Below are 10,706 nucleotides of genomic sequence, written 5' to 3' on the forward strand. Positions count from 1 at the left end.
TGAAATTTGCTATACAAATATAAGAGTAAGTTCAATTTACAGAGAAGATTGAGAAGAGCAAGTTCAATTTATTGAGAGGAATGAGAAGCATTACAGGTAAGAGTCTCAGATGTAGGCCATAACTTGTTAACTTGGGGATGGTCATGGAGATGCCTAATTATTTACAAGGCGAAGTGACATGAATACAAATGAGGATAAAGGTATAATCATGCATAGATGTTAATATGGGAGGAATAATCAAGGGTTCCAGCTCCTTCCCATCCCATCCATTCTTCCCACTTGTGGCAAGGATCGTTATTAATTCCCATCATGCCATCCATATAGTAATCCTCGGAACCATTTTGCTGCTTTGCTTGTGCCAAACTGGACATCACAGTCTGTAGATTTATCACAAAAATAACATAATCAATAACATGAACACATCTGAGATAAAAAGGGGTTATATACTCTAACATGCAGCAATGTCATTAAAACTGAAAAAATAAATAAACAAAAGCTGTCCAGAGACAAAGCAAGTTACCTGATGAGCCTGATTGATCTTCTGAAATTGAAGTGTTTATCACCTGACAATTGTCTGGAAGCAATTATTTAGTTCTTAATTTGCAACATTGTTCTTTTAATAGAGTCTTCTCTTTAAGTTTTTTTTTTTTTTAAAGGAAGTAGATGCATGGAAATTTCAGTGACTTAAATTATTTTTTATGTAGAATTGAAATTCCACCTCTTGTATAAATTACTTATGATATATGTTTATGTTTCTGTTTGGCATAAAGTAGATGATGTAACCTTGCTGTCAAACACACATGGAAAACATAGAATAGGAAAGATAAATCAGTGAGTACATTTTTTTTATTAACAGGAGATATACATTTATAGTACATTATGTGACTCTTGGGTTTCAGATCCCAAGGTCTCTTGGACTGCTTTTGTCCATTCAACTTCCACACTAACCATTTAGGAATAGGTGTCCAACATTCCCCCCCTTAATCCGAAGGGTTATGTATGAGTCCAAGAAGAGAGCTGTAATACAAAATGTGCAAAAAATGCATGGCAGCACTAGGCTGAATGTGCTCTATGAAATGTTGGTATAAATGGCGGTGGTTTAAGGATGACCACCAACACTGGAACGCTTAGTGCAGTTCCCGGAACTCTTCCAAAATTGGCAAGAAACTGAAGTTTTCTGCTAGAGGAAGTGATCCTATTGTTTTAAAGAGGGAAACCTTCAACCATAAAAGGGAGGTCTCACCCCGCATAAAAGGTAAAACTTCAACCTGAAAAGGGAAGTCTCAACCTGTGATGGTTTAAGGATGACCAACAACTCTGGAATGCTTAATGCAATTCATGGAACTCTTCCAAAGCTGGCAAGAAGCTGGAGTCTTCTGCTAGAGGAAGTGTTCTTAATCTGTGATGGTTTAAGGATGACCAACAACTCTGTAATTCCTGGAACTCTTCCAAAACTAGCAAGAAGCTGGAGTCTTCTGCTAGAGGAAGTGTCCCAGATTGCCAACTGAAGGCATGTTCAGGGATCTTTGTCTCTGGCTACAACTCTGAAACTGGTGTGGCAGGTTGTGGCTCAAGCTCGCTTGATGTGACTTTGAAGCTTGTAGATGACCATCATTTCCCCCCCTGTCAGATACAAGGTGAGATGATGGAGGAAACTTGACTGCAAGACTGTTTAATATTCTGGAACAAGTTCTGACATGTGTTTGGAATATCTTCTTGGCTGTTGATGCCCATTGCCAAGAAGCGATCCATCCAAGATGAATCTTTGTTCTTGCAGGACATTTGTTTTTGAAGCATCTGTGTGAAGAATGGTTGGTTTTATGACAGTGCTTACATGGATTAAGATCAAAACAGTGATCTTTCAAATGGCCAACTCGGTCACAGTGTTGGCATTTTATGATCTGTTGTTGTTGTTGTTGTTGTTTCTGTTGCTGTGGAAGAGGGGCAGAGTCTGGAACAGCTGAAGCTGAACTGTCATGAGGAGCAGGTGAACTGTCATGAATGAATCCAGCACTCTGAAACTGAATGGGCTTGGCATAGTCTGGAATATGAAAGGAAAAGTCCTTGTCATATCCAAGACCAGTTTTGTGCTTGTTGTGGACAAGTTGTTCCCAAGGTCTGATGATGGGCTTGGGAAGTGCAGACTGAGTTTCTGCATCTGCATATACAACTACTGCTTTATTTGAATGAACTGTACCATTATTAACATGCTGTTGATGGGTGGTTGTCTCAATGTTCTGAACAAAAATAGGTTCAGAATGGTGTCTATTTTGATGTAGCTCTTCTTGCTGTAGCTGTGATTCAAGCTGCAAAAAATCGATCTTTTCCTGTGCATTTTGCAGACATGTCTGAATTTTTGAGAGAGATCCTTTGCTGATTTGTAATGTGTCATCAACAGTAGATAATATCAGAGTTTTAAGGAACTGTAATACTTCACTGGTTCTGGCCATTTTTTCTTCAATGTCTGATTTACACCTTAAAAAACTGATCACAACTACTACTCAATGCAGAAAAGTAATATCTACTCACAGTACACAGCAATATCCTTTATAAATGTCAGCAAATGATCAGTGTGCAATATAAAGGATTACAATCAGCTCACCAAAATCTTTATGCAGCAGTGGAATCAAGGAATCAATGCACTATAATGAGTTTTAAATACAATGCCACAATTGGGGCAGCAGCAACTGCAAACTTATTTAAAACAGCAGCTTCAACGTATTTCAGGCAGCATCATAACGTATTCAGGCAGCTTTAATCACAGTTTTCGATGCATTCAATACAGCTCCAGGTCAGCACACAAATAAATCAATGAGCGATATACAAAACTGATTTCTTTCTCTGCAATACTTACTGAACTTGTGGTAACTTAGAAGAAGAGCATCGATATTATACTACTCAGAGAAGCTTTTCAAAATGTCAAATCTGAAAGTCTGTCCGCAGTACCGTTGCAGATAGAAACATGAACTTTGTCGTTCCCTTGGACTTGGAAAATGGCAAATGTTGTAGAAGTGTTGATCAATAGTGGAAGACAAATTGAGACATTCAACTTTGTTCATGCATAAGGTGTTTTCCAGCAGCATAACGAGAATCCAAAAGAAATATATGTTTCCATATGCGGCTATACCAAAACTTCAGCAGGGATTTATTATGTGTTCTGCCCTCAAAATACAGAGATTCCAGCTAGGAATTTAGCCAATCACTAACAGATTTGTGTCCAGCAAGAATGAGAGGCTCAAAGTCCTTCCAACACAGATACAATAGATATGTTTCGCCCTTAATATGCTCAAGTATACCAAGATACGCTTTGTATGGATGCACAACTAAATGACTTCTTCCTTCTTTGAAATTCGAACTTCAACTACAGGAATGGATTACATATACCTCTGATATATCAACTCTAATAATAACAGAGATCTGAAGTAGAATATACCAGCAAATGTTAGGAAGAACAGTGGCTGTAGATAAGTGTTATAACATCAAAGAAGCTCCATCATTACAGAGAAAACACCACAGTGATAATATATGCAACGTATTCAGCTCCAAGACAGAGAAATAAATATGGAGTGTCTTCAATATATTCACAGCCACACATCCAATGAGATGAGGAAGTTTGAGACCCTCTATAGCAGAGGTACATCACCAAACATCACTTCCAATAGTCTATACTCATTAAGATTTCAAGCACAGGTACAGTGATATGCTGCTCAACTGAAACAACCACAGAAAATACAAGTTTGTAGCCAGTTTACGGAAAAGATCCGTATTTTCGCTTTCAACCCAAATACCTTTAATATCCTTCTCAGGTAGTTCCTCTATTTGACCTGCATTGGTGAGTTTGAATCTCGTTTCTGTTTCCGTTTTCTTAACAAGAGACAAAATGACATTATGCATACTTACAACCCCATTTGAATCTTTGGTAAGAAGCGCTCTTGCTTCGAGGCTATCGAGTGCCTGCTTTCCCACGATACCTTCTACTGTAATCCCATCCTCTGAAAAAGAAGCAAATGTCAAGGAACGGCTCTTCGGCAGCTAGGGGGAAGTTGATCGATGGCAAAGAGATAGGAGCGCTCTATTTTGTCAAACGCTTCATTTTCTGAAACCACGACGGCCGAGTGATTGACCGCTCATCTTCCGATCGGGCAAGACTTCAGGGCGAGACTCCACACGTATATCGGTATTTGTGTTGTACGCTGGTCCTTATCTTATTCAGATTTACAGCTCCAGATCAGATTTACACAACTAAAGGTGGAAACTTATAAAGCAGAGCCACTTAAACATGCTCCATAGATTGATGTGCTTCTACACACTGATACGCCTCCACACGCTAAGATGCTGATATACATACGCCTACCTCTCAATCCATGTCAGCTCGCAGCGCATTTAACGTACAATCGTGTACCATCTCTCTCCAAATTTCAATTCAGGCAGCATTCACAACGGTTCTCAACAAAGTTTCAAGACTGTTTAATGCACCAGAGTTATCATCTTCCAACACAACCTTCAAACCACCGCATCAAATGAAGACTTCTAATCCATGGAAATCCAATCGACTGAGCATCAAGTTTGTCATGGGGAGAGGGTTTTGTTTCTCGTTTTTCTTGAAAGTCGCATTCTTTAATTCAAAGTAGGAATTTGGAGAGTAGTTGTGGTTAACGCAACGTTTAATGTACGCAGGGCAGAGAGAGGATGCAGCAGAGAATAATGCTAAGTAAATAAGAGTTACACGAGCAGGAGCAGTGATTCGATGAACTTATACCACAAAGAATAATGGCAGAAGCGTTTTAATGAGATTTGAAGAGATAGAAGCGCAGAGAGCGAAATGAGCTCGGACAGGCCATCATCAGGACAGAGGGGAAGCAGCGCTCAGTGGACAGAACGACAGAGGCGTTTGAGGACAGATGCATTAAATATGGACAGAGCCCAGTTTGCAGAGAATATGAAACGGTTTTGGAGTCTGAGCGCATTCAAATGAATATGTCAGGGCAGCGCTCAGGTTATGACAACGCTCAGGCGTTTCAATGTCAGGATGACAGCACAACAGAAGCGCAGGTACAAGGACAGTGCTGGACAGCGCCAGGAGCAGCTAACATTTAGCTGAAGAAATATTCGTGAGAAAATATTCCTGAGATGCAGAATTGATGGCAGAAATGACTGCACAGAAAGGCCATAAGACAAATGGCTCACATTAATTTTGCAGGGCAGGAATACGCCTGCTCTGATACCATGTCAAACACACATGGAAAACATAGAATAGGAAAGATAAATCAGTGAGTACATTTTTTTATTAACAGGAGATATACATTTATAGTACATTATGTGACTCTTGGGTTTCAGATCCCAAGGTCTCTTGGACTGCTTTTGTCCATTCAACTTCCACACTAACCATTTAGGATTAGGTGTCCAACACTTGCTTTGCTTTTAATAAGGACGGCTAGGTTTAATTAAATTACAATTAGAAGTAGAAATTCATGAGCCTCATGTTCTAGATGAACCCTTGAGGATTAGCCTTTGTAAGAGAAAGTAGCATGAGAGATATGGCTATAAAGCAACTGAATTCAATTATCTAGCCTGATCTATATCAAACTATTCTCATCTTTTACTTTATTACAATATCTCTATATATTTACTATAAAATATTTATAAATACTTTGTACATATTTTTATATTCTTCTCTTTCCCATGTACCAATTTTCTTCAACTCTCATTGGCATGCCATGAAAAGGAGCCAACAATTTTTAACTTCCTCAAAATTTTTATATTATTTCAAATAAAGGACAGGGTTACAACTTTATTAGCATTTATCAAATACTTTGGCAAACTCCCATGCTCTTTTTCTTCCCCTTAGGCTGGTCCTCTTCAACTTTGATATTAAGTAAACAAAGAAACTCAAATTTGAGAATTTCAACTATGTTAGAATTTGTTATACACCAATCTTATACAGCCAAAAAAATTTAGTCTTTCTAACTCCGAAAAGAATTGAAAATTATACATTTCACAACATTTTTCACTCAAATCCTATATACAATTCACAACATGCACATAATTAATTACAAATTACAAACCGAGAGGTTTTAAACCCCAATAAAAAAAAAGCTAAAATCCTTCCTAAAATTACAAATCAAAAGGTTTTAAACCAATCTAAAAATGGCTAAAATCCATTTGAAACACATGAGGGCCTTCCCATTGTTGTCCACTCTTTCCCTACATCTGTGAATCGGCCAATTCCCCCACTTGAATTCCCCTTTTCAACTTTTCTGGCATTGGACAGTTCAGAACTCTCTTGTGGCAAGATCTGGGCATCAACAATCCACTCAACGGCCTCACAATTAAACTTCAGAGCATAATTTATTACAGTCTACCCCAACATTGTCCTAATAACAATTTCTGCAACCTGTAATTCAAAGCTACAAAGCTAGTGAGGTTTTTTTTTTCAACTTAAGAAATCGAGCTTGAAGTAACTTAGATATATCTAGTTTTGCCTGTGATTGGACCATAAAATCTGTGAAGTTCAACCCTCCCCACATCCTCTAAACTAATTGAGATTACTTATATTCTGGTTAACAAATAAAACTAAAAAAATCAACATTAATGTTGACATCTGTAAAGGCAAAATTTGTTAATATTTAATATCTTATTTCAATAAGTGTATGCTCATTATGATATACCATAGAAAAGTACATTTGTGGAATGAAACAACAACATTCAGATCACTGACAAAAATGTCTCTGGATCAAATAAATGGTTTCCATTCATTGAATAACATTGCAATTACAACAAGAATATTTAGCTCTTAAAAATATTCAGCTCTTCATTTAAGAGCAGATCCTCTGGCATGATGGAGAGAGATCCAAAGGTACCTGCCAGTAGATGAGAGATTAAAATAAATAGAGCATATGTACAAGATCAGAACTCCTGAGCAGAGCAAATTAGTCATCAAGATTGAGAAATCTCAAAAAGATGTTGCTCATCTGAGTCAAGAAGGCCCTTGTGAAGCAGAAGTTGAGGCAATAGAAATGAAATCTGCTATACAAATACAAGAGTAAGTTCAATTTACAGAGAAGATTGAGAAGAGTAAGTTCAATTTACAGAGAGGAATGAGAAGCATTACAGGTAAGAGTCTCAAAAGTAGGCCATAACTCGTTAACTTGGGGATGGTCATAGAGAGGACTAATTATTTACAAGGCGAGGTGACATGAATACAAATGAGGATAAAGGTATAATCATGCATAGATGTTAATATGGGAGGAATAATCAAGGGTTCCATCTCCTTCCCATCCCATCCATTCTTCCCACTCGTGGCAAGGATCGTTATTAATTCCCATCATGCCATCCATATAGTAATCCTTGGAACCATTTTGCTGCTTTGCTTATGCCAAACTGGACATTACAGTCTGCACATTTATCACAAAAATAACATAATCAATAACATGAACACATCTGAGATAAAAAGGGGTTATATACTCTAACATGCAGCAATGTCATTAAAACTGAAAAAATAAATAAACAAAAGTTGTCCAGAGACAGAGAAAGTTACCTGATGAGCCCGATTGATCTTCTGAAATTGAACTCCACAGTTATCTCCTTTGCAAACATCCGGATGATACTGTAAACATATCGTATCAACACATGAGTACACTATGAATTTATCCAAAAATTTGTTGTTGAATATGGATCATGATTTTTCCTAACAATTACTATGAACATATACATAGCCAGAACAAAATATTTATTGGAAATTCTTAGAATCAGTGAGATTGTTGCTTTCAAGCATTCTAATTTTTAGATAACCAGACTTTGAGAGTAGCCACTTCTAATTTTGAGGAAAAAAGAAATCTTGGCGAAGGCGGTTTTGTGCACTAAAAAAAACCACATCTGTCAAAGGTCCAAGTGTAAGAACTCTTAAAGATTTACAGATCAAATCAAGTTTTGATGCGGGTATATAGAATGGATCAATGTTTACTTGACCATAAGCCTTTCATCACATGCAGTGATAAGCAACCTCAGTTTTTTTGCAATCCCCATATTCTGAGACAGAAGCTGTTGGAGTGACAAAACTGTACATGGAATATATTTGTGAGTTGACAGATAGTTTTTTTTGCTCTCTTCCATCACTGTTCTATAAGTTTTTTCTGCATTTGATTCGGAATTTATGAATCCTCTGCCACAGTAAAAAGCTTTGGAATTCCTCCACATGCCTTGATTATCTCATTCATTTGGCTGGAATGCAATTGCTTCTCCTTATCACCCAGTTTTTTCTTGAAAAGCTCCATTGCCTTTTTATCGACAAGGCTTTCAATAGAATAGAATTTTGTTTGTATTCCTTGCTCTTCGCGCATTCTCGTTGCATTACTATCACGTAGAGTGATAAGAAACCTCAGTTTTTTTTGCAATCCCCATATTCTGAGGCAGAAGCTCTTGGAGTGCATGTCGGCCTTGTTCAACCTTCTCCACACAGCATTGGCAATGGTGGTCTTTCCCATTCCAACTACTATTGCATTTTTCTCACTTCTCCAGTCCAGAAGTTCTATAAATTTATTCAATGGGTCTTCAATTCTAACTATTTTAACAATATTAAAACATGAAATATATCACACCACTCTCAGGAACAGTAAAACCATATTTCCATATAAACATACAAATAAATGTTAAACTGTAATTCCATATAAACATACGAATAAATGTTAATCCCTGCTGCAACTTATTTGCATTCGTAGGATATTCTATGTGTACCAGTTTTTATCAACGTGGCCTATCAGCTCTAAAAAGATAGACACGGATATTCTATGTGTACACTATGAATTTATCCAAAAATTTCTTTTTGAATATGGATCATGATTTTTCCTAACAATTACTATGAACATATACATAGCCAGAACAAAATATTTATTGGAAAGTCTTAGAATCAGTGAGATTGTTGCTTTCAAGCATTCTAATTTTTACAGCCTTGCATGTCTACTTTCTATCTGTGAATTGTAGCAAGCTCTTTCTCTTTCAGATATGGAAACTTTATAACATTCAAGAGGGAAATTCCATATACCTACAAAGCAAGGCAAAGAAAAGCACTCTTGACATCTTTTTGAGTAGCCCCAGGGCTCAATCTCAGAGTCTCATACTCCTCTTTCATCCCAGGGAAAGCAACAGAGGCCATCACTGCTACATTCCTCCTGCTTGCCGAATTTTTCTTCTCTCTGTTTCTCAATAACGAAGTCCCCTGAGCACCCATAAACCTTCCAAAAGCGGCAACCATGATCTGTAACAGAAATAGGATGATCCACAAAGATAGCTTGAATCCCCAGTGCAAAACAGGGTTACAACTTTATTAGCATTTATCAAATACTTTGGCAAACTCCCATGCTCTTTTTCTTCCCCTTAGGCTGGTCCTCTTCAACTTTGATATTAAGTAAACAAAGAATCTCAAATTTGAAGATTTCAACTATGTTAGAATTCGCTATACACCAATCTTATACAGCCAAAAAAATTTATTCTTTCTAACTCTGGAAATAATGGAAAGTTATACACTTCACAACATTTTTCACTCAAATCCCATATACAATTCACACCATGCACATAATTAATTACAAATTACAAACCAAAAGGTTTTAATCCCAAATAAAAAAAAAGATAAAATCCTTCCTAAAATTACAAATCAAAAGGTTTTAAACCAATCTAAAAGGGGCTAAAATCCATTTGAAACACTTGAGGGCCTTCCCATTGTTGTCCACTCTTTCCCTACATCTGTGAATCGGCCAATTCCCCCACTTGAATTCCCCTTTTCAACTTTTCTGGCGTTGGACAGTTCAGAACTCTCTTGTGGCAAGATCTAGGAATCAACGATCCACTCAACGGCCTCACAATTAAACTTCAAAGCATAATTTCTTACGGTCTACCCCAACATTGTCCTAATAACAATTTCTGCAACTTGTAATTCAAAGCTACAAAGCTAGTGAGGTTGTTTTTTTTTCAACTTAAGAAATGGAGCTTGAAGTAACTCAGACATATCTAGTTTTGTCTGTGATTGGACCATCAAATCTGTGAAGTTCAACCCTCCCCACATCCTCTAAACTAATTGAGATTACTTATATTCTGGTTAACAAAGAAAACTAAAAAAATCAACATTAATGTTGACATCCGTAAAGGCAAAATTTGTTAATATTTAATATCTTATTTCAATAAGTGTATGCTCATTATGATATACCATAGAAAAGTACATTTGTGGAATGAAACAACAACATTCAGATCACTGACAAAAATGTCTCTGGATCAAATAAATGGTTTCCATTCATTGAATAGCATTGCAATTACAACAAGAATATTCAGCTCTTCATTAAGAGCAGATCCTCTAGCATGATGGAAAGAGATCCAAAGGTACCTGCCAATAGATGAGAGATTAAAATAAATAGAGCATATGTACAAGATCAGAACTCCTGAGCAGAGAAAATTAGTCGTCAAGATTGAGAAATCTCAAAAAGATGTTGCTCATCTGAGTCAAGAAGGCCCTTGTGAAGCAGAAGCTGAGGCAATAGAAATGAAATCTGCTATACAAATATAAGAGTAAGTTCAATTTACAAAGAATATTGAGAAGGGCAAGTTCAATTTACAGAGAGGAATGAGAAGCATTACTGGTAAGAGTCTCAGAAGTAGGATATAACTCGTTAACTTGGGGATGGTCATGGAGAGGCCTAATTATTTACAAGGCGAGGTGA

The 10,706-nt window shown here is 37.1% G+C and overlaps 1 pseudogene; it reads right to left on the reverse strand.

Moving 5' to 3' along the window:
- Positions 1 to 206: 206 nt before the first annotated feature.
- LOC149233646 (chaperone protein dnaJ 8, chloroplastic-like) lies at positions 207 to 9,250 on the reverse strand (annotated as a pseudogene).
- Between the last annotated feature and the right edge of the window lie 1,456 nt (positions 9,251 to 10,706).

This window comes from Pinus tabuliformis, chromosome J (genome assembly GCF_031772625.1).
Source record: "Pinus tabuliformis cultivar Carrire ecotype Pingquan chromosome J, CPIR1, whole genome shotgun sequence".
Lineage (NCBI taxonomy): Eukaryota > Viridiplantae > Streptophyta > Pinopsida > Pinales > Pinaceae > Pinus > Pinus tabuliformis.